Here is a 23,867-nt window from a genome sequence, read left to right on the forward strand (position 1 = left end):
GCATGTGAAATCATGGAAAAAATATTTCCATATTAGCCATGTTGCAAAAGAAAATACAGGGATTAAAAAAGAGAAAGTAAAAAAAAAGTATTCAGGGGCGGCTAGGTGGTGCAGTGGATAGAGCACCAGCCCTGGAGTCAGGAGTACCTGGGTTCAAATATGACCTCAGACACTTAATAATTACCTAGCCGTGTGGCCTTGGGCAAGCCACTTAACCCCATTGCCTTGCAAAAAAAAAAAAATAAGTATTCTGTCTATATCAGAGTTCATCAGCTCTCTCTCTGGAGATAACATTTTTTCATCATCCCTATTTCTTGGATCATTTTCTTGGTCAGAATAGCTAAGTCTTTCACAGTTGAATATTCTTACCATATTGCTGATGCTGTGTGGTTCTGCTCCCTTCACTTTGCATCAGTTCATAAAAGTCTTCTCAGAATTTTCTGAAACTGTCCCGTTTGTCATTTCTCATACGACAATATTTTATCACAATCATATAGCACAACTTAACACAATTTCTGAGGAGGACATTGAACAAATCATAAATGAACTTCCAATAAAAATATTCCAGGACTGATGGATCCACAATTGAATTCTATCAAACAAAGGGAAATTTAATTCTATCTTATAGAAACTTTATAAATATAGTATAAAAATGGATCATACCTAATTCTTTCCCCTTCCTCTTTTCAATCCTTCCTATCATCTCACCCACATCCCATGTAAGATCTTCTCTTCCTAGGAAATGACAGGATTTACTTCCTGATGACTAGCCTTTCTTGTGATCAGGTAGCAGCACATCTCTCCCTCTATCTACTTCTTTACCCTCCCTTGTACCTACTCACTTTAATATTTATTCTATAAACACACACACACACATACACACACACACTCAACTCTTCTGTTGTCTGAAGTACTCAAAAAGCAAATAATCTTTTTGCACCTGCTTTTATTTCTAACAATGTTAGACATTTTTACTTTCTAACATCAATGTTCTTACTAGTTTATTTTTAAATCATTTAGTTCTTTGAGCTTTCTTCCTCTTGAGAGGATTGGTTAATTTCGGTCTTTTCTCATTTTGGTTCTTTTATTGTTCATTTGATGACTTCTTCCCCTCTGATGGAATCTTTTTATATATTTTTTAAGTTTTTGCAAGGCAATGGGACTTCTTCCCCTCTGATGGAATCTTTTTATATATTTTTTAAGTTTTTGCAAGGCAATGGGGTTAAGTGGCTTGCCCAAGGCCATTCAACTAAGTAATTATTAAGTGTCTGAGGCCGGATTTGAACTTAGGTACTCCTGACTTCAGGGCCAGTGTTCTATCCACTGCACCACTCTCTGATGGAATCTTAACAGATATCTGGTTCAAGTCATACTTGAAAATAAATGCCCATTTTAATATGCCTTGCAAGTGATCATACAGCCATGCTTCAAAATTTCCAATGAGTAGGAAAAACTCTCTGCAAGAAGCAACACTTGCTTTTGGATGGTTTGGATTGCTCTAATTTTTAGAAACATTCTCTTGATATGAAACCTTATTATTCCTCTTGCTCGCTTCCAACCTTGATCCTGGTTCTGTCCTCAGCAGTCAAAAAAAGAACCACTCTTATCCCTCTTCCATGTAACAGATATTCAAGTACTTCAAAACTGTCTCTTAAAAACTTTCTTCTTCTGTTATGTTTCAACATCCCTAAAGGGCCCAAGGGGCCTTTGCCATCTGGATGCCGTCCTCAGGATGTTCAACAGCTGATTAAGGTTCTTCCAAAAATGGAATGCCCAGGACCAAATGTGGAGGGAACATCACTCACTTACTGCTATAAACTATGTCCTTTCAGTGTAGCCTTTGGACTCTCCTACAAAACGCATTTCTGACACATACAGATCCTGCAGTCTACTATAATCTCCTCACCCACTTCAAACTGTTGTCTAATCTTTCCTCCCTATCTTGTATTTCTTTCCTTTTTTTTTTTTTTGCAAGGCAAATGGGGTTAAGTGGCTTTCCCAAGGCCACACAGCTAGGTAATTATTAAGTGTCTGAGACCGGATTTGAACCCAGGTACTCCTGACTCCAAGGCTTTATCCACTGCGCCACCTAGCCACCCCTCCTATCTTGTATTTCTAATGATGATTTTCTGAATCCTAGTTTAAGATTTTACATCCATCTCTGTAACACTTCATTATATTTGATCTACCTGGCAAAATCTGTTTGAATTCTGACACTGCCACCTAGTGTGTCAGCTATATCTCAGCTTTGTAGGGAAAAGTAGGTGGTACAGTAGATAGAGTTTGGGGTCTAATGCCAGGAAGACATATTCTTCCTGAATCCAAATATATCGTCTCAGATACTTAACAGCTGTGTGACCTTGGGCAAGTCAGTTCACCCTGTTTGCCTCAGTTTCCACATCTATAAAATGAGCTGGAGAAGGAAATGGCCAACTACTCCAGTATCTTTATCAAGAAAACTCCAAACTAGGTAACGAAGAGTAAAACAAAACTAAAAAAAGACTGCACAACAAACTTAGCTTTGTGTCATGTATAAATCTAAGATTCTGAACTACATTTAAGTAATTGATTTCAAATTTTTAAAAATAGCATAAGATCAATAAGTGCATATACCCACAGGACTCTCTTGGGAGTCTGTCAAAAATGACATCAGTTACAGGTAACAACTGCGCTTTGGGTCTAGTGAGCCAGTTCCAATAAAGCTGGTATGGTATTGCCTTTGAAGAAGCTATGCTAGCTTTTTGTAATCACCACTTCCTCTTATCAATGCTCTTGAATCTCTGTAATAATCCCTTTTACAATCCCCCCCCCCCCCCGGAATTAACATAAAGTTTATGGTCCTACAGCGCTTCCCTGGTTCCCCCCCCCCCCCCCAATTGGGATATTTGGCCTTCTCTAGCTTAGGAGTAGCTCTTTCATTCTCCACAATCTTTCAAAAATCAGCAATCATTAATACAGTAGATCAGTAATGATAATGTGACTTTTTTTCCTCTGCTATTCAGATAAAGAGTTCATCTGGGCCAATTGATTTGAATTCATCAAAAGCAACCAGATGCTCCTTCCTTCCTATCTCCTTCCTTACAAAGAATTCCCTTAAATGGAGAATCTACAGATCTATCCCTACACCACCCCTCAAACAAAAATAGCAACAAGGCAAGTTTCATTTTACAAATTGAGCTCAGAAAGCATCCCTAACCTGTCAGTAGTCCTATGCTTACCAAGTGGTGGAGGCAGGTCTTCAACTGGACCCTGGGGATGTTTTAAACCTCTTTTTCCAGGGTTTTCAGGCCTCCCTCTCATTAGTGCATCCCACAAATCAATCAACTTTCTCTCACAAATCATTCCATCTCTGGTCTCTGTCTTTGCACAAGGCAGTCTGTCTCTCTTCCTCTTGCCCCCTCCCCGCCCAGGACAATCTATCTTTTTACCTCAACGACTAGAGTCTCTGGCACCTTCAAACCACAGCTGAAGCACTGCTACACTGAAAGTGCATTTCTTATCTTCCTCCCAAGTTTTGTTTGTTTTGATTTGGTTAGGTTTGGGGGGAGGGATAGGGGTGGGGGTTGGAGAGAGGAGAGTCAGTCTCTGATTTTTTGCCCAGGCTGAAAGTATAATAATCACTCTCAAGTCCAATTCTCAACAGTGAGTATCAGAGAAGTTTTAATTGGCTCAATTTTTCTAACACTTGGAAGTTAAAGCCTCTCCACAGGCAGGCAGCCTAGTGGCCCTATGCTCCAAGTGGTTCACAATATTGGGACTGTACTTAATGCAAATACCTGAACCTATTTTAACCTTCCCAAATAAGTAATCCTTTAGCTTCAGTCTTTGCAGCAGTAAGAATGTAGGCTCCTTGAAGGCAGGGGCTTTTTCATTTATATCAATGGATCTTTAATCTAGTACCTAGCACAACATTTTTGCACAGAAGGGCCAAAAATGCTTGATAATTAAATCAAGTGTTTCTTCCATTACACTAAACAAGATACAAAACACTACTGTCTACAACCTGCAAATTACAGTACATTTAAATTTAGCCTTTAAAAAGCTACAATCCTTACTGAATTTTTCTAGCTTTCCATATGTCATCAGAATGAGTATATGTCATCCATCAAACATAATATTTGGTAATATTTCATTATAGTTAAATTTATTATAATCAAGGCACTGGGCACCTCGTGGATAAAAAAGCAATTCTTTTGAATTTAATAATCAAAATTTACCATTCAAAAGTTTGATTCAAAGTTTAGTACTTTCTTTCAAAGAAATACACTTTATTGAGGGGTGGCTAGGTGGTACAGTTGATAGAGCACTGACCCTGGAGTCAGGAGTACCCTAGTTCAAATCCAGTCTCAGACACTTAATAATTACCTAGCTGTGTGGCCTTAGGCAAGCCACTTAATCCCTTTTGCTTTACAAAAAAAAAAAATACTTTATGGAACTTAATTTTTTTTTTTTTTACTTTTGGGTATTAAGATTGTGAAACCATCCTGATAGGATACAAATTTGACTTATACTTTTTTTTTAAATCAAAGTCTTTAAAAAATAATATGTAAAAATAAATACAAAAGAATTAAGCTCACAAACTAAGATATAAACCCAAGATTAGGTATTTAGTCTCTATTTCATCTTTTTTTTTTTTACCCTCAATTGTACTAAAATAATAATATCCTCTATTTTCTGCTTCTAGCAGAATGAAAAGCAACTGCAATGTCCTTAGGAAAATTAGCACCCAGTAGCAAAGGATTTCCTTTTGCAAAATGTGCTATTTGCAAATGGTGCATCATGTTATTAATCACGTAACTTTTATTGACCAAAGTCCTTTCTTTCCTGATAGAATTAACTGATGAAGGCTGAGAAAACAGAGCTCACAGTATTCATTCAACTTCCACAGCCAAGCAGCTGAATATCCTACATTTTTTAAAAATACTATTCTTAGAGGCTTCACATGATGTCATGCATCATCTTGTTAACCACGAGATCTAGAGATGCTTCCCAGTTATCTTTTAAAACATCTTAGATTTCTAAAATACACTTAAATGAGTATCACAAAGTTCAAACAAAAAGGGATCATTAAAAACAATTCAAGGAAATATCAACTAAAACAATAAAGGGGGGGTATATGTAGTCACACATTTTAAATCCAATCAAGTATATGTCCATTCAAACTTAAAATCAGACACAAATGTCCCCTTTTCCCTCTATTCACAGGATCAAAAGCTCTAGTTAAATAATAACTTGTTAAATGGTATCAGCTTTTTGAGACCTCTCAAATATCGCCCTATTCTCCTCTGATACTGTCACCATGCCTTGTAGGGGTCCTCATCTCCTTCCACCAATACTAATGCAATAGTCAGCTGCTACAGGTCTCACCAATTACTTCTCAACCAATAGTCCTTCCTCTATTCACTGTCAAAGCAATTTTCCTACAGGATAGGTCCAAACATGTCACCCCAACATTCACAAAATTCCCATCCCTTCCACAATGGCCTAGAGAAATCTACTTGGCTTTTGAAGCCCTTCCTAAAACCTAGACCTTATCTTTGGAGTCTTCTTACCCTTTATTAAATGACCCCCTTATCACCTTCCTCTTCTCCCAAACTCTTTGATTCACTACCTTTATCATTGTTCTTTGGATAAGATCCTCCATCTGTTGACTTTAGTTATTTTCTCATGCCTGGAGTTGTTCTCCCTCCTCATCTCTGCTTCCTGGCTTCCTTTCACATCACAGTTTAAATTCCCCCTTCCCCAGGAAAGCTTTCTGAATCCCCTTATAATGCTAAGGGCCTTCCATCTGTTAATTATCTCTTAATAATTCCACGTACCTCTTTTTGGCTAGGCTCTCCCTTTAGATTGTGCTTTCCTGAAGGACGCTGTCTTGTGACTCTTTGTATCCTCAGGACACATTGGCTATTAATGGGTTTCCCTGCCTCTAGCATTTCTCTCCCCACTCCAATTCAGACTCGAGACCCAATTGCAACTCCTAAAGCGCAGGTCTGACCATGTCATAACCCTAGCTAAAGAAGCTCCAGGTCACTCCCTGCTCCTTCTATCGCAAAACAAACTTCCAAAACTGAACACATCTTTGCCAGCTGGCCCCAAGTTCTCTTCCAAGAATGCTTTCTTATTAGTCTTCTTCATCCACTTAAGCCAAACTGAACTTCTTATTTCCCACGGGACAGTCAGGTCTCCTTCCTGGGCAGATTGTCCCTTTTTAGCACTCCCAACAGCAAGCTTCCTTCAAGTTTCAGTTCCAGTGTAAAATCCTCCCAGAAGCCTTTCCTGATCCTGGCTAAAATACTGAGTAGGTACTTTGCATATATTCTCTAAAGACTTATCTTTGCATGCTTTCTTTCAGTAAAATAATTTTTTGATATCAGTCAGATAATCTTTGTCTTTCTATTCCCAAGACCTAAAACTATGTCTGGGTATATTAATTAAGACTTTTTAAATGAATGAATACTTTAAATATGTCATTGATCCATAATTGGATCAAAGTGATTGAAAAGATTATCTGAAATGAAATACATGATTTCATTTCTTTGAGAAATGCGAGTCATGTCCCAATTTGTTTTCAAAAATTTTTTTTCACAGAAAGCATAAATGGGGGGGCATAATTCTATGTGAAATGAGGTTCTGTGTCAATAAAACATGGGAAAAACTGTCAAGTCTGCTGATCGCTGTATGATGGCAATTTCTCAAACATATTCTAAAGGTCAAATTTTTACAGCTTAGAACAAATCAATGAGCCTACACAATTCTCTCAGCACTGTAAGATGTTAAACAAAGACCAGTGTTTTGCATAAGTAATGAAACCAACCTTAAGATTTGTAAACACTGTAAGGAAGTCATTACTGAAAGCGCCATTTAGCTCATGTGTAGTTATGAAAGCAATTCAATTTTTGTGAACTAAAATTGAGCTTTATAATGTTTCATCCAAGTTTCCAAAGAAAGTACTTCTCCCTATAAATTTTAAGATTGACTATAAGAATCCCAAAATATAATTGAGTGGTGTTTTACAAATAAAAGAATGTAATATGATAGAAACCAAAAGAATGCATTATTATAGTCATCAAAAACTATACCTACTTGACAGAATCACATAGACAAATACATTAAGGTCTTTCCAAAGAAATCATTGAGGGGGGCTACTCTAGTTCCATTGAAGCACAAATCACCACAAAATTTTCCAAGTTCTTTTATAACTTCCTGTACCTCAAACAATGATGAGAATGAAAGGGGCAGGCAGTTGCCATAACCTGCACACACCCTTTGGGGCATGCATAGAAATTCTGTTTCTAGTTCTAGTCCTCTAAGGACAAGATGAAAAGACTGGTGGGGAGCTGAATGAGCTGACCAGGCTCTTGGGCCTTTGCTCCCTGAGGGACTAAGAAGGCAACGGAGGCCAGTCTCCCCTAGCAGACAGACTTCTGACCTTAGCTCCAGAGCCTGCCGGCTGACTAAGGACCACAGCTGGGATGATGATTCAGTAAAGGAGACTGAGAGTCGAGACAAGCAGGACAAGAACTAGAAGAATGTAATATTAGAAACATCATATCCAGGTCGAGATGGTGGTCAAGTGTGCTGCAAGCAGCAGCAAAGTGGGGAAGAAAGAGGAGGGAGAGAGACGGGAGGAGAGAGGAACTACCTTGCATTATCAGATTGGCTATTATGACCAAAAAAGGAAAATGATCCATGTTGAAGGGGATGTGGGAAAACTGAAACACTAAGGCATCACTGGTGGAGTTCTGAACTGCTGCTTCCATTGTCTGTTCTTGTCTACGACCGAAGGCCTGAAGTAGAAGCCTGGCGATCACTAGAACTTTGGAAGGATGGACAGGTCACGAGAGCTAGGATGCATCCAGACTTTCTGGAGCATAGCTATGCTGCATTGAGGAGGCTGGAGGAGAGACCTTAAAGAATGAAGGCCTGAGCTTGACCAGCTAGAGACCTCAACTCCTCTAGAGGCCGAGGGGCAGGAGGAGAAACGAGCACTGATTACTTGCCTCGATGTGCCAGCTCTGTTTAAAGGACTCAACAAATGCTATCTCACCATATCTTCTGACATCGCTACTAGGGTAGGTTCGACTCCACTCTTCTCTTGGGCCTGCACTGTAGAAGGGAGAGGATCTGAGAAGTTATTAGGGGTCAATGCTTTGGAACACAAGCCCTTGCTATATTTTTGCAGTAATTATTCTTTCGTAGAACTATTCTATATGATATAAAGGAAATACCAACTGCAAATCATAACTGACACTGTAGACAAAACATTGGAATGTGGGATCAATCCAAAGGCATTGAAGAAGAATCACCCTGATAAGCTCATTAGTAAGGGTACTTCTAGAAGACTGGCCTTGTTGGGTTCCCCAGAATTTAAGTGTGTGTTGAGAAACAAAACCCTCAAAAATCTCATGTAGTAGCTACTTACCCTCATTAGTTCACCACATCTTTTTAACCTAATAACAAATCATTTTCTTACCCAGTTTTCTTAGGATAGATTGATAATGTGCCAATATTCAATATGATCAAGATCCTATGGTGTAAAAACTATACAGAAAAGTTAGTTTTTTAAAAACTAACTACTATTTGTAATTTGTCTTTGAGGGTACTGCCACCATCTTGAAAACAGTGCCAAAAGCTTGCCATATACTAGAAATACCAACTTGCTAATACTTGAGCATTAAAAAATAGTTGTCTGTCTTTGAAAATGTTAACAGAACTATTTTTATAGTTCATTTTTATTAATGTCACGGAAGGATCTCGGCCTGGGAATCGAGACATAGCAATACATTTCAAGACCTATGCTTATCTCTAGTAAACTACTCTGAGAATTAGCATCTTTATCTACAATATGAAGGGATTAGAATATATTATCTATAGATTCCCTTCTAATGCTACAAAATCCATGACTTTAATCAATGAGAATAAGTTAGCTGACAATTTTTTGGTACAATGATACTATATATTCTTGTGTCCTATGACGAGAATTTTCTTCATTTAAAGTTTTGTTTTGATTCATTCAAGGCAGAATGTTTTAGGAATATAAATAGTCTTACATTAGATAGCAACAGAAGAACTCTATATGAGTCTATGTCTTAGGGAATAGTGAGATTGTTTAAAAATATGCCCCAAACCTTTCCGTAGAAATAATCCATATTAGAAAAATAAATGTTTATATAGAGATAATAGAATTGATGACTCCAAGAATAATATTCTTCCCTCTAAGCCTTCATTCTCATTCTAAGGACAGGGATTGGCAATCCATGGTACCTTTCTTCATGTTACCACTCCAATCAAGAATTCACAAAGACTTTCAAAAAGCTTGTTATGACAAATTCCTCCCCATGGCAAGTAGTCCAAGTTTTCCATAATACGAACTGCTCCAAATGTTTGTGGAATTCAAGTGAATTTACTATAAAGATGATGATGATGATGATGATGGTAATAAGAAGAAAAATAAGAATAAAGGGGATGGACTGGGAGGAGGATGGAGGAAAACATTCAGAAGTTCATCCATGAAGTTCACATGTAATACAGAGACCTGAGGCTGAAGATGTCTCAATGAAGCTGAGGAGGCAGTTAGGAAAAAGGAGGAAGGGAAGATGGGTTAGGTGGGTTTGGGAGTTTTGGGCAGAGATGTGTTCTTTGAACCTATAGCCAGATCTTTTAAGAGAGAGCAGAGAAGAAAGAGAGTGTAGGAAAAGACAGTTAAGGGCCACAGTTGGGGAGGCTGAGAGTTCAGACAAGCTGGACAAGTACCTGAAAATTATAATATTTGAAAAGTTATATCCAAGTAGAGTTGATGGTCAATTGTGCTAAAAGCAGCAGAAAAGTGGAGAAGAAAGAGGAGGGAGGGAGGGAGGGAGTGATGGCAAGAGAGAGGGACCACCCTGCACTGTCAGGTTGGCTACTAGGACCGAAAAAGGAAAATGATCCACGTGGGAAGGGATGTGGGAAAACTGGCACAAAAAGGCACTATTGGTGGAGTTGTGAACTGATCCAACTGTTCTGGAGAGCAATTTAAAATTGTGCCCAAACAGCAGTTTAAATGTGTGTACCCTTTGATCCAGCCACCACTGCTAGGTATCCCAAACGGATCCCATAAAAAAAGAGAAAAGGACCAACATGTGCAAAAATATTTAAAGGCCCCCGTATTTGTGGAGGCAAAATAGTGGAAACTGAGGGGGACGTCCGTCAATTGCGGTGGTCAATAAATGAAAGGGGAAAACAGTCAGATTTCAGGAAAACCTGGACTGTAGGAACCCATGCAGAGTAAAATGGGCAGAATGCAGGACGCCGATGATCCGCCGTGAATGACCCTGCTCTTCTCGGCAACACGTCCATCTAAGTACAAAGGACTCACGGAGGAAAACGTGTCCCACATTCAGATAAATAAGGGACGGACGTCGGACGCAGACTGAATCATATTTTCTTCCATTGTTTATTCTTTCTTAAGCTTAATTTTTTCTTTTGATCTGTTTCTTCTTCCAGGCTGAAAGCAACATGGAAATGCATTATTGGTGACGGCTCGAGTCTAAAACTCTCTCCGACCGCCTGCCATTTTCAGAGGAGGGAAGGGGAGCATGGGAGGGAGAAGTCAGAGCCCAACCTCTTGTGAAAGCGAACGCAAAACATGTCACAATGTGTACCCGGGGGGAGAGAGCGCTTCTGGAGGAGGCAAAGGCGGACCGCTCTCAAAGCGCCAGGAAGAGCAGGCACGACGACTCTCATATTTTTAGAAGAAAGGGGCCTCCGCGGCTGAGGAAGTGAAAGAGAAAGGTCGGCGCGGCGCCGCGAGGCCGGCACGGCCGGAGGGGTCAAGGCGAGGCCCGGGCGCCGCGGTGCGGGGCCGCAGACGCGCACTTGGCCGTGACGCGGGGGGGGTCGCCTCGTGGGCGCCGCCGCGCCGTCCGGAGAGGGCGCGTGGTGCGGCGCCCGGCGCCCGTGCCGCATAAACAAGCCGGGGGGCGCCCCGCGCTGCCCGCCCGGCCCGGCGCGCCGCCGCCAACATGGCTTCCCGGCGCGGCCCATTGTGCGGCCCGGCCCGGCGGCTCCTCACGTGGGCCGCGGCCCGGCCGGACGGCCGCACAATGGCCCCCGGGCCCGGCTCCCCGCCGCGCCGCCCGCGGCTCGCAACAAAGGACGCGGCGGCCCGGCCCGGCCCGGCCCCCCGCCCGCCGCCGCCGCTTCCGCCCGGCCCGCGCCCGTGTCGCACTCGCCCCCGGCCCGCTCCCCCCCCCCAGGCCCGGCGCGTCCGGGCGAGGCGGCGGGGGGCGGCCGCGGGGCCCCTCGTCACGGCGGCTCCGCCGGGCCCCGGCCGCCCCCGCCCCGCCCCACCCCCACCGCGGGCACCGCGGGCACCGCCGGGGGGGGGGGGTCGCCCCGCGCCCGCCCGCGCCCTCTCACCGCCGGCTCCGGGCTCCGCGGCTCCGGCGGCTGCGGCCGCTCCGCCGCCCGCTGGCCCTGCCCGTCCCGCGGTCCGCCGCCGCCGCCCGCGCCCGGCTCTGCCGCCCCAGCTCAGGGAGCGCCTCCCTGCCCAGAGCCTGCGCGGCCCCCCACGACTAGCACCCTGGGGCGACAGGGGTGGGGCGGGGGCGGGGCTGCGGGCTGGTGCAGCCTGTGCGCGCTCCGCCGCCCCCCGCTGCCATGGCAACGCGCGCAGCGCGGACCTGCAGGCGGCTCCTTCCGCGGCGTATCCCTCCGCGCTGCGGGGACCGCAGAGGCGCCAAAGAGTGCCGGGCCGGCGGGGGGGGGGCGGTCAGCGGGCCCCCGGCCGGGTGCGCACGGCCGCGGCGGCGCGGCCTCCGACCCGCTCGTCCCGGGGCGCCGGGGCCTGCTCCGCCTGGGCACCGAGGCTGCGGGCAGCGGCGCCCATGCTCAGCGGCGGAGCATCGCCGCGGCCGGGGGCTTGTTTGTTTGTGTGGAAGACACAGATTTAGTGCTGACACACGGGGGGGGGGGGCAGGCTCCGCCCCCGCCCGGAGGAGCCCCCCCAGAGACGGCCTCGGCCAATGGCGGGCCCCGACGCGCGGCGCTGCCCGAGCCGGCCAATGAGCGCGCCCCCGCCCCCCCCGCCCCCGCCCCCGGCCCGCACCCGGATGGAGGCGCCGCTCCTCCCCCGCCCGCGCCCCCCCCTCTCGGGGCAGCGCCGAGCCCAGGCCTCGAGGCCCCGGAGGCTCCCGTCAGGGGCGGCCCGGAGCCCCCCAACGGCCCGGCCCGGAGCCCCCCACACGCCCCGGAGCCCCCCAACGGGCCCGGCCCGGAGCCCCCCACACGCCCCGGAGCCGGGCCAGAGCCCCCAACACGCCCCGGAGCCCCCCAACGGGGCCCGGCCCGGAGCCCCCAACACGCCCCGGAGCCGGGCCGGAGCCCCCCAACGGGGCCCGGGGCCGGGCCGGAGCCCCCCAACGTGCCCGGCCCGGAGCCCCCCAACGCTGCCCCGGGGCCCTTGGGGGCGGGGCCTCCTCCCGGGCCCCTCGGCTTCCCCGTGCCCGGGTCCTGGATGCCCCCAAACTGGCGCCGAACCCCGTTGGCCCCCGGGCCCAGCCCTCGGCCATGCCATCGGCATGCGGCGCCCCCAGGCCCCCCAGGCCCCGGGCCGCAGCGGCCGTGGGCACCGCCGTGGGCACCCCTGCCCACGGGCCGGGCCCCGGGCCCCCAGAAATGCCCGAGGCCGTGGGGTGGTGACTGGAAGGAGGCTCAGCACAGGAACCCCAGGGCCCGGGGAGAGACGCAGGGTCAAAGGGTTGGCAGAAGGTGGTAAATGCCATCCAAGGAAAAGATGCCCTCAAAACTAAGGTAGAGTGGGGCGGCTGGGCGGCACAGCACCGGCCCTGCAGTCAGGAGGACCCGGGTTCAAATCCGGCCTCAGACACTTGATAATGACCTAACTGCGTGGCCTTGGGCAAGCCACTTAACCCCATTTGCCTTGCAAAAACCTAAAAAGAAACCAAAAAAACAAAACCTAAAATAGAACAGAGGGCGAAGACACAAAAATGGGACAAAAAAAAAGCCCAAATTTTGAACTCCCACAACAACAAAATAAATGCAACCAGTAAGCCCAAAAGATAATGGCCTTCCTCTTTTCTCCTTTCCTCATTTTATCATTCAGATGCCTTCTGCCCTCATCCCTTACTTCATTCCTTTCTCCCATAGAGTCAGCCCTTCCCTTTGCCACAGTTAACCCCTCTATATTCACATTTCATTTCCCATTTCATCCTATCTTCCCCAGCAAATGGGTTCCTCTGGTGCTCTCAAATCCCACTTACCTTTACTCTTGCTGCCTTTTGGCTGTTTCCCTCCTGTCTGTAAACACTCTCATGTCTCTCCAAAGATCCTTTCTTTGACCGTCTGTCTCCATCTCTGGCCCAGGTCTCCAGGTGTTTTTTTGGCTAAACTCCTGGGGAAGGCATTCTTCAATCAATGCCTCTCATCAATGCTGTACTCATCATTCAAATCAAAGTGCTCTATCTAATTAATACAGATCTGCTTGCCAATCTTATGACCTTTTTCCTTCATCCTCACTCTTCTGAAGGCCTCTCCTATCTCCTCTCTAGGTTTCTGTGGCAATGCTCGCTTGATCTCCCATCAAGCCTCTTCTGGCACATGGAGCCTGATGACCAGGGAGCCCCAGGACTCTGTTTTCATTTTTTCCCTCTGCATTATTTCACTTAAGTGTCCTCTCAACCATCTCAACTCCACTTGTCCAACACTGAAAACCATCTCTTTCCTCAAAGTGCTCCCACCCTTCCCTAACTTCTCTGTTGCTGGCAAAGGTCCGATCACCCTCCTAGTCACCCAGGCTCAACTTCTCACTCTTTTTCACCATCTCCAATCTGCTGCCACATTCTGTCATCCGCTCTTTGCCAACTCTCTCATGTGTGCCCATCCTTTTCTGATACTCTAACCCCCTTCTCACCTCATGTCTGGACAAGAAGTTTCTCCCCACTCAAATCCATCCTCTACTCACTCACTTGTCAAAGTGATCTTCCTACAAGAACAAGTCTGAGTCCATTCCAGTTAATTCCAGTGGCTACCTCTTATCTCCAGAATCAACTAGAAAAATCTTGTTTGGCTTCGAGTGTCCTTCCTTCATGATTTGATCCATTCCTCCTTTTCTCATATTCTTATTTCTCACTCCCCTCCATGTGTGCTCCACAGTCCAGTGACCCCAGCCTCCTTGCTGTTCCTCCCTCTAGAACCTCCATCTCCCAACTCTGGAGATGGTCACCAGCAATCCTCCAGGCCTGGACCATATCCACCTCCTAGCTTCCCCAACTTCTTTCAAGTCACGTCTGCAGCTCTACCTGTTGCACAAAGCCTCTCTCATCCTTCTTAATCTCAGTGCCTTCCTTCCAATACTATCTCCATATGTATCCTTTTCAAAAACATAAGTTTTACACTTATATCTCTTGTCAGAGTCTTGAAAAATATCAAAAGTCCCCTTCCTTGGAGAACAGGAAACTTGCCTGAATTATCATTCAGATAGCAATTGTAAATCTCCTCTTCTAGGGATGATCCAGATATCCTGGAGAGAAGAAGCTCACGTTCACTGGAAATCTGTGGTGTCTAAGGCCCAGACATCCTGAGTTCAGATAAAGTATTTCTTTCTCCTTGGGGACCCTTTGACTAGGTGGCCTTCCTTGACCCCAAGGTGAGACCCTGGACCAATGTGACATGTGACAGACCTCCTGAATCAGGGAAGGGAACTAGAATATCTGCTATCATTTCATGAGCTGCTTGAATCCTCCTAGGGTCCTATATAATTCCTATAGGAAATACAGATCTAATTCCTATAAACAGACTGTCCCAAGATCTTACTCTGGAAGCCCACTCCCAAAGCTGGGCATGCCAGGCAGACACATTTTTTGGCCACAGAACTCATGAATGTTCCTCATATCTCAGTTATTCTTCCTTAAAATCTGACTCAAGCAGGCCAGTCCCCTTCACTCTGGAGGTTAACACATGTCCTTTTGGTTTTAATTAGGGTCCACTCTCCTGCTTTATTTCTCATCCTGGAGGGAGCTTGTCTCCCATGTCCCCAAAATTTGGCTCTTAGTAAGGGTCTCTTTCCTTGTCCATAGCACACTCCATTTTAGATGGCACAAGGGGGATCTGAACAGTGGTGCCAGGCAGACTGCACCAAGCCCTTAACGGAGGCTTCAGTTTGTTGTTTGTCGACAGCCGATTACACCTTAATCTTATATTTCTGCAACATGAGGTTAGAAATTCACCTTTCCCATAAAAAAAGCTTCCTTTAAAGGAATTCAAATTAGAGAACAGAGGATGGCCAGGCCCCCTCAAGAAACCAGAGCAGGTCTCCTGGTAATCAAGCCACTTTAGCATTTGAAAAAGGGGCTGAGAGGCTGAGGTTTGTCCTCTAGAAGAGGACCAGGGTCAGGGAGATGATGCTATGACAAGTGCCTGAACTGTATCTGAGGGAGGGGCGCTGTGCTAAGACCCCAGCCTCACTTTCTCCTCCAGAGTCACCTGGGCCCAGAGGCCAGATAGGAATCAGGATGACTGGAGAGGGCTCTGGGTGCGAGGCAGTCAAGGCAAAAATGACTTGCCCAGGGTCCCACAGCTAGTAAGTGCCTGGTGGTCACATTAGAACCCAGGGCCTCCTGACTCTTCTCCAGGGCCCCATTAGGTCTAGAGACTAGACCTTAAGAGTAAAACAAAACAAAGGCTCTCCTAATCCCAGCAAGAAGCCCTTCAGGCAAACCTTTGTAAAGAAGGTCTTTTAGACTTTCCTTGGGTTTAAGGTGTCCCACCTCCTGTCCAGTACCTGAGGCCCCTCCCCCACTGGCAGGGCCCTTCTCTGAATGGACAAGCCACAGGTGACATTTCAGATCACACCTCCCAGAGGACAAGGCTATTTAAGAGTGTTTCAGAGGGCTCAGAGGAGAAAGTGAGACTGGGGGCTTAGCACAGCAGATCCCTGCCCCCCGCCCCCCAATCCAATTTGTGTACTTGTTCTGATATCACCTCTACTGTCAAGGTCTTCTTCTAAAGTTGAAGGATCAACTTTGTAGCTCTCCAGCTATCCCCCCCCCCCCCCAAGCACTCTAAGTTAGAGAAATATCAATGTCTTAGATAACCTAATTCTGTTTTATTCTTCCTTAAAGCCAAAACCTCTGGAATTGCTTGTCCCTGATTAGGACAAACATATTTATTCCAACAAGCCAAAACTGCTCCTGAGGACCTTCTTCGTTGGGGGGGGGGGGTAATTCTCCTATTCTAGTGGTAGCAGCCAGAGTCTTGCTCAGCCCCAAAATGGGGGAACATTGCAACCCCCTACCTAATCCTAGCAGCCAAGAGTTCCAGGAAGTTCAGAATTCCAGATCCCAATTCTCTCCCCAAGGGCTTTACTAAAAATCCCAATTGAGATAGCATTGGGAGTGGGGAAGTAGCCCTCAACATGGTTAAAAGCAAATACTCTACAGATTCTCTTTTTCCTGTGTAGAGACTGACAAAATAGAGGCTCCCACCTAGCAGAGCACCCTCTCTCCCTCCACTCCCCTCTGGAAAGAGCCGGCAAATCCTGTGTGCACCTCCTCTAATGGAACCAAGCCTCTCAATGAGCAGGGGCCACACTCATTCCCCCTCTCAAACCCCACCCCCCTACAGTATTCAAGGGTACTTCTGTTCTCCACAGTTTGGTTAAATGCTAGGATGAAGAAGAGGCCTCCTAGTCCCGAGGAATACTTCCCAGGGGGACAGCCTTCAGCATCCTGAGCACAAAACCCAAGAATGAATGGCATGACTTTGGAGCCAGTCAGAGGGACACATAATCAGGTACAGTGAAATGTAGAGCATAGTACAGTCATAGAAGTGCAATAAAAATTAATTGGTCTGTCTCTGTACAAAGCATGCCATGTGTTTTTCTGAAATAATTTATTTATTCAACTAAAAAGGGCAGCTAGATGGTACAATGGATAGAGCACTGGCCCTGGAGTGGGGGGGGATCTGAGTTCAAATCCAAACTCAGACATTTAACAATTACCTAAGCTATGTGACCTTAGGCAACTCACTTAACCCCATTGCCTTGTCCAACCCCCCCCCACCATAGATTAAAAAATAAAAAGGGATTATTCATCAAATAGTACTACTGATCAAAGGCATCTATCTATTCACTTAAGTTCGACAGTGGGATTTTTATTTTTAAGGCTGTAGCTCACACATGTGATGAGGGTCCAAAAAAAAAATCTACTTTCAACTAAACACGAAGTCATGCCTCAAAAGTAAGCTAGAACACAATATTCTGCATGCAACCCCATCAGCCAAGAGTTAGGTCATCTTCAGAATATCCTGAATTAGTCACAAAGTCATTATGGCCCTTCTCATAGAAAAAGGGACAACTGCTATTCTCCACAAGACCCAGAAGCACCATGCTGGTCTTCCTCCAAAACAGTCATTTCTGGGACCATTCCTCAGGGTGGCAAGCTGGCGACTAAGGGCCAAATGGCAGGGACAGAGAGCTTTGGGGGTACTCCGAGAAAGAGGGACGACCTTCAGGAAGCCAAGGGAGCTGTGGGCTCTGGGGTCACTGTCAAACAAAGGGAGGAAACAAGGAAAGTCCCAAGCACCCTGCCAGCTCCATGATAAGCAGACCCCCTGATCCTGTAAATGGTGCCCATCCTATCAATACCTGTCCAGAGCACATTCTGGGTCTGTCTGTCTCTCCCCACCCCTCACATTTCCCTCTCACCTCTCTCTGTCCCCCCTTCCCCCAGGAGACTTTCACATTTTTAAAGAGCCAGAGTGACATTAAAGGTATCAGGAAATGTTAAGATTTATTCATTCTCAGCGGAATGAAAGACGACCTTCTACATACAGAGAAATTATGTCATCATTAGAGTAGAAAAATAACAGCACTTTTACCTGTTTCTCCTAATAATAAAAGAAATTGTTCCAAACTACTACTAAGTAATAGGATAAATTTCTATGAAATTCGGGATTCCAAATAATCTCTAGTAATTCAAAACCTTCCTTTCTATATCTGTGCACATTGATTAGAATATCCTTTTCTCTCTCTTAATACCTAGAGAACTGTAAATCAAATGTATTGCACTTAATTTTTAGGCTATATCTAATTTTGCTTTGGATTTCACTCATTTATATTTAGGAAACTGTGGAAAATTTTCATCTTAAAATTGCTGCAATCATATTCTTAGATTATTTGATCTTAAGTTGAGAATACCTTACCCCATTTGGGTAGGGGGGGGGGAACAATTCACCCTACCGACACATTTTCATTCCACTTCTCCAAGATATTTTAAGGAGCACCAAAGTAATCAAGGATTCTTGACAAATCCATGAATGCCCAAGGAAAATAGGTTAAACGAAGGAAAGATATTGGAATTGATACTCTATTTTCCTCTAGAGGCGAGACCTTGCCCATAGGAAACATTCTCCTTCACACGTCATTTCCAGGACACCAAAAAGCCTTTTTCTTCTCTAGTACTATTTTTCTTTGCCCATGCAAACTGACCCATAAAACATCCAAAGGTGTTTCAGGGCAAACATTCCTCTTAGCTGCACCGAGAAAGAAGATTCACAACAGCTCTAATTCAGGAGCCAGGAGAGACCCTTCTTTCCCTCCTCTAGAATGCTATTCTTTACGCCACCTCCTTGTACAAGATCTGCATGGGAGTTATTTTTCCACAGGGGCAAAAAAAAAAAAAAAAAGGAAAGGGGTAGCGAGGCTGTGCAGAGAGCCAGGGTCCAAAACCTGCTTGTTCTTCTTTTCCTTTATTTTTCCAGGCAATGAAAACACCCATTTCACATAGAATAAATATATGGTAGAGGAGACCTATTTTATTTCAACTAATCTCTGCATGTTTGTTTTTTAAAATGTCATGATCTATGTGAGCGACTCACAAAGTTACTTTCCAGTCTTGAATAAGAACAAAAATAATGAGATCATTACCAAATGCACTTTGCAAATTATTGGGGCCAAAAACAATTTTTTCTTAAAATTAAAAATGAATTTCTTTTATGACTGTATAAGCTCACAAACCATGAATTCAGGGAGAACATTCTTCAAATTAAAATATTTCTGTTCATAATCACATGGCATTTGGTTCCCTAGTAACACAATGTTATAGATAATTAATATTTATAATAATTATTAGAAATTATTGTTGAAATGACAAGAGACTTTAGGGCTAGTTTGAAAAGCCCAAGACTCCCACCACTTTTGGTGCTCCTCACCTCTCTGGGGGAGGGGTATGAATCCGTGGGACAAGCCCTTGGACCTAGGCCCAAAGTGGGATCCAGCAGCGTCACTGCTAGGTCTCTACGCTCACACACATGCGGAAGCAAAGCCAAGATGACAGAATGTTAGGAAACAGTATGGCAAGCTTCCCGCTACAAAACTCTCTATAAAATCCAGAAATCCAAGATCCAGACTCAATTCTGATGGAAAAATCCAAGAAAAAGTCATGAGTTGTTTGTCCAGCCCATTTCACCTAGGGAGCAGCCAGAGAGGTCATCAGGAGCTCCTCCAGCCCCCAGGTAAGACTCTATCTCCAGACAGGAGGCCCCAGATCCCCAGCTCCACAATGGGCTGGGGAGGGGTGGTGGTAGTGGGCGACCAGGTCACCCTCTCTCCAGCTGCAGACCACAAACGCAGGGCAGACTGAGGTGCCCAGGGAAGCCAATTGAGAATTGAGGAGAGGTGGCAGGGCTCAGAGCCAAGAAGCATGGGGTCTGACTGCAGAACAACCACCAGGGACAACTCAGGACCAAAGCGGAGCCCATTGTTCCACCACTACGAACCAACCAGCAACATCTACTCTTGGGCAGATCCCTGGGCAGCCATCAGACTGTGCCCCTTCACTTGGCAGGTGGCAAGCCGGTGTCAGACCGAGATCTTGGACTAACATGACACCCAATAGCCCAAGAAAAGCAGGACCGGCCAGGGGCTCCCTCCAAAACTGAGGCAAAACCCAGGCCCAGCATCCAGTCCAAAGTGGGGCAGGAGGGCAGAAGAATTAACAACCAAAAAAATAAAAAATAAAAAAAAAGGAATTCCACCAGAGAGATCAAGGTAAGGTGTCAAGGAACCTCAGGATACAATCCCAGCAGAAGAGGATGACTGCAAAACACGTGCAAGCCAAACCTCAGAGAAAAACACAGTCTGGCAAAAAAACATTCAATTAGAATTCTTGGAAGAGATGAAGCAAAAATAAAAAAAAAAGATATGGCTAAAGCATGCTTTTATAAACAAAATGAGGAAAATGTAGGAAAAGAGATAAGAAGTAGGGGAGAAAGAATCTGACAGGTATTAACAGCTTGGCACAAAAGATTTGCCAAACCCTGCCCAAGCAACAAACTCCCCTGCAATAAGAATAACTCTATGAGGCAACAAGAAATATTAAAATAAAAGTCAAAAGACTGAAAAATACAGGCATATAGTCCATTTCTTTCACTTAACTATTCCTATTATAAAGATTTCATTTGCTTTTTCTATGAGGGAGTAGTGGCAGGGACAAAGCGTTTCACTGAAAAAAATGCAATGTAATTTAAAGAAAATTTAAATTAAAAAAAAAAATTAAAGATCCTCTGTAAAAGACCTGAAAAAAGGGTACCAGTTGCACTTCAAAATTTTTTTTCAGCACAAATGTGCTGGTTCATTAGTGAGTCAGAAATATAAAACATTTATAAATCCCAATCCATGGAAAATCAGATTGGTAGCAAGAAGTTTATCCACAGTGGCACCTGGAGGCAAAGTCTATGAAAAAAACTCTTACCTGGCATCTATCCCAAGCTGACAAAGTCCCACTGAATGTATTAGCATCTAATCAGGTGATAGTGATGACTGCAGGAAGCCAATGAGGTCAGATTCCTGAAAGCCCGACAGTGGACGTGGGCATGGCTCTACTTCACAGGACTCTGCTCTCGTTGGCAGCCTTCTGGCAGATGATGACAACTGAGTCTGGGACAGTTAAGTGCCTTGACCGTCAAGGGTCCAAAGTGGGCCTTGAGTTCCAGGAGTCTCCTTTTCTCATCGGCCCTCAGCTCCACGCACCACCCACAAAGGATCCCTTTTCACCGTTCATGAACTTTGCAATTCCCTTATCTGATCACAATCAGTTTTCAATCCACCTCTCCTCCTGCCTGGCAATCTCAAACCCTGGACTTCAGTCTCCCAGGGACCTCCAGTCCCTCCACCCCTCTGATTGTCTTCCGGGTCATCACCCTCTCTTCCCTTCCTCCTCCGGACTCTTTGCTGAACCACTTCATATCTCCCGGATCTTCTCTCTAGCTCCATGCCCCTTATCCCCTCCTCAAGATTCCAGCTACCATCTGCTGCCTTCGCTCCTCCTCACTGAACACAGATGAGGCAGATGAGGCCACCACCAACTTCTATGCCCTCCCTCACTGGGGTGATGTCTTCGCCATACCCCTTTGTGATCCCTTCATGGCCCTGCTCACCACAGCAGCCTTTCCAAATCTTTAGACACCCCCTCCAAAACCTCCCACAGCTCCTTCCCCCACTCTCCCAGCTGAGAACCTTGTCAAAGTTCATGGAAAAAACTGAGACCATTTGCTACAAGACCCTTCATTGCCCCCATCACTCAGATGCCTTCTGCCATCATCTCCTTTTCCCTCTGTCCTGCATAAAAAAGTAGACTTTCTCACTGACCAAGACAAAAAAACAAAACAAATAAAAACAACAGTCTAAAGCACATCAGATTCGAACCTTGACAAATGACCCCGACCTCACTTGGACCTCCCGGCCCCTCCTTGTTTGACCGGCTCTTCTCAGCTTGCCTGGATGAAGTTTGTTCTGGCTGAGCCTGATGCCACGGACTGGGCAGCCCCTGGCTCTGCTTAGGCCCGCTCCTGTCCATCAGTGATCTGGGCCTTTCCTCCAGCCCTGTGCCACTTCTCTGGTCCAGCTCCATCCTCCTCCACAGAAGCCTGCCCACATCACTTCCCTGCTCAATCAGCTCCGGGGGCTCCATAGCCCCTTCATGGGCATGCTCTGGCCCATCCTGGAAGAAGGGACTTCAGACTCAGAGTCTTTGCTCTGACCACCCCCAAGGCTAGAAGGCTCTCCTCCTGGCTCTCTTCAAGTTTCACTAACATCCTCTTCTCTAACAGAAGGTTTTCAAGAGCTCCCTCCAGTTTCTGCCCATCCAAGCATTCGGATTTAGTCCACATGCAACTTTTTGGTGCATTAGACTGTGAGGACCTTAGGAACGGAGACAAGTCTTGGTTTTGCCTTTCTTTGTCCTTGAACAGAACATATATTTAGTAAACAATGTTTGCTGACTGACTGAAAAAAAATTATTTTATAAAGCTGTTAAAATATTTTTATCAGTCAATCATTAAACATTATATGCACATGCTTCTGACCATCTGAAGATATGAACTGTGATTCAGAGAACATAGGAGCCAAAAAAAACACCTAAAAAAAAAAAGCAAAAACAAAAAATAGGGGTGGTTAGGTGGCACAGAGGATAGAGCACTGGCCCTGGAATTAGGAGGACCTGAGTTCAAATCCAGCCTGACGCTTAATAATGACCTAGCTGTGTGGCCTTGGGCAAGCCACTTAACCCCATTGCCTTGTTTTTGTTTTTTTTAAAAAGAGAAGATGGGAGCCTCGAGTGATGAGGAACCATGTGAATGGCTAGGACACATCAGTTGGCGAGGGGGGGTAGGCGGCATCAATGTCACTCAGATTCATTCATCAAGCTCATTTCCCCCTTGGATAAAAGGAAGGGAACAGCAGGGACAGAAGGTTGCTATCCAATAGGCACCATTACACCTCAGTTTTGCTTAAGTCTTTTCATGTCGCTGTCATTAACAAGGAAGAGCCCAGGGGGGAATTGGTAAATTTGACAAAGTAATGGGGATGTTACAAAGGAAAGTTATCAATACATAAGACAACAAAGGTAAGCATTTCTCATTTTTAAAATGAACCAGAGGCCACCAGGCATTATTTAAAAGTATTTTTTTCTCATCTTTTTACTCCAGTGGAGCCATAAGAAACAAGTTGACTTAGAAAAGGCCTCAACAGGCAGAAATCAAACATGAGATACAGAATCACCCCAAATACTGAGTGATGCTCCCAGCACATTGGACACCAGTCTCAGGCCAGTGTGCCCACCACTACCACGGTGATAGGGTGCTAAACTGAGCTGAGACAAGGCCCCTGGTATTTCCTGGAAGGTATCCTCTACATCTGGAATGGTCTCTGTCCCTGGAGAGCCAACATGTTGGCTTGAACCTTCTTTAGGTACATACACCCAGCCCAGTTACACAGCAGACCTCTCCCACAAGTTCTCACCAATAAGTCAGCAAAAAGAAGGGTCTGCCATCACTGCCAAGGGAGAATGCTAGGGCTGAGGTATCCTTCTGGCTTAGGGTTTATTCCTGAGTAGAGCAATTCGTGCTGGGCAGTGTGGTCAAACTGGTCTAAATCCCTGGGCTAGATGGAAAGGCCTTTGAGGGCTTTTGGACACAACTGATAATCTAACTTTTCTGTCTTTAGCCCTTTGATGGCCAGGGCAGGGCGGGGGGCGGAGAGAGAGACACACATACACACAGAGACAGACTGACTGACTTCAGCCTACTGCCCCAAATGGTTTCTACAGGAACAACACAACACAATTTCCTTGCCTGCCTTCCAACAAGAGTATTTTTCTTCCTTTCATTCTACTATCACAGAATATTAATTTAATTTTCATGAAAAATAGTTAGTGAGCATTTTCACTGTAGAGCATATAATTCATATTTTGTATGCAAGAGAAATTGTTTTAAACAAAATCATGTTGTGAACTCACTTTAGAGTAATTAATGTTCTTTTGCCTGTAAATTTCATAGTCACATTCATAGAACAATAAAACATTAAATAGAAT

The 23,867-nt window shown here is 45.4% G+C and overlaps 1 protein-coding gene across 3 annotated transcripts in view; it reads right to left on the minus strand.

The window, feature by feature from the left end:
- Positions 1 to 21,532, minus strand: part of JMJD1C (jumonji domain containing 1C) — a 204,624-nt gene extending 183,092 nt beyond the window's left edge. The window contains exon 1 of one of the 3 annotated variants that reach the window (XM_074232354.1): positions 20,751 to 21,532. The gene's annotated coding sequence lies outside the window, so the exon portion shown is untranslated. Of the gene's footprint in view, positions 1 to 11,400; positions 11,483 to 11,663; positions 11,707 to 20,750 lie in introns of those variants that run through there. The other 2 variants (XM_074232353.1, XM_074232352.1) reach the window with 2 other exon arrangements.
- Between the last annotated feature and the right edge of the window lie 2,335 nt (positions 21,533 to 23,867).

This window comes from Macrotis lagotis, chromosome 4 (assembly GCF_037893015.1).
Source record: "Macrotis lagotis isolate mMagLag1 chromosome 4, bilby.v1.9.chrom.fasta, whole genome shotgun sequence".
Lineage (NCBI taxonomy): Eukaryota > Metazoa > Chordata > Mammalia > Peramelemorphia > Peramelidae > Macrotis > Macrotis lagotis.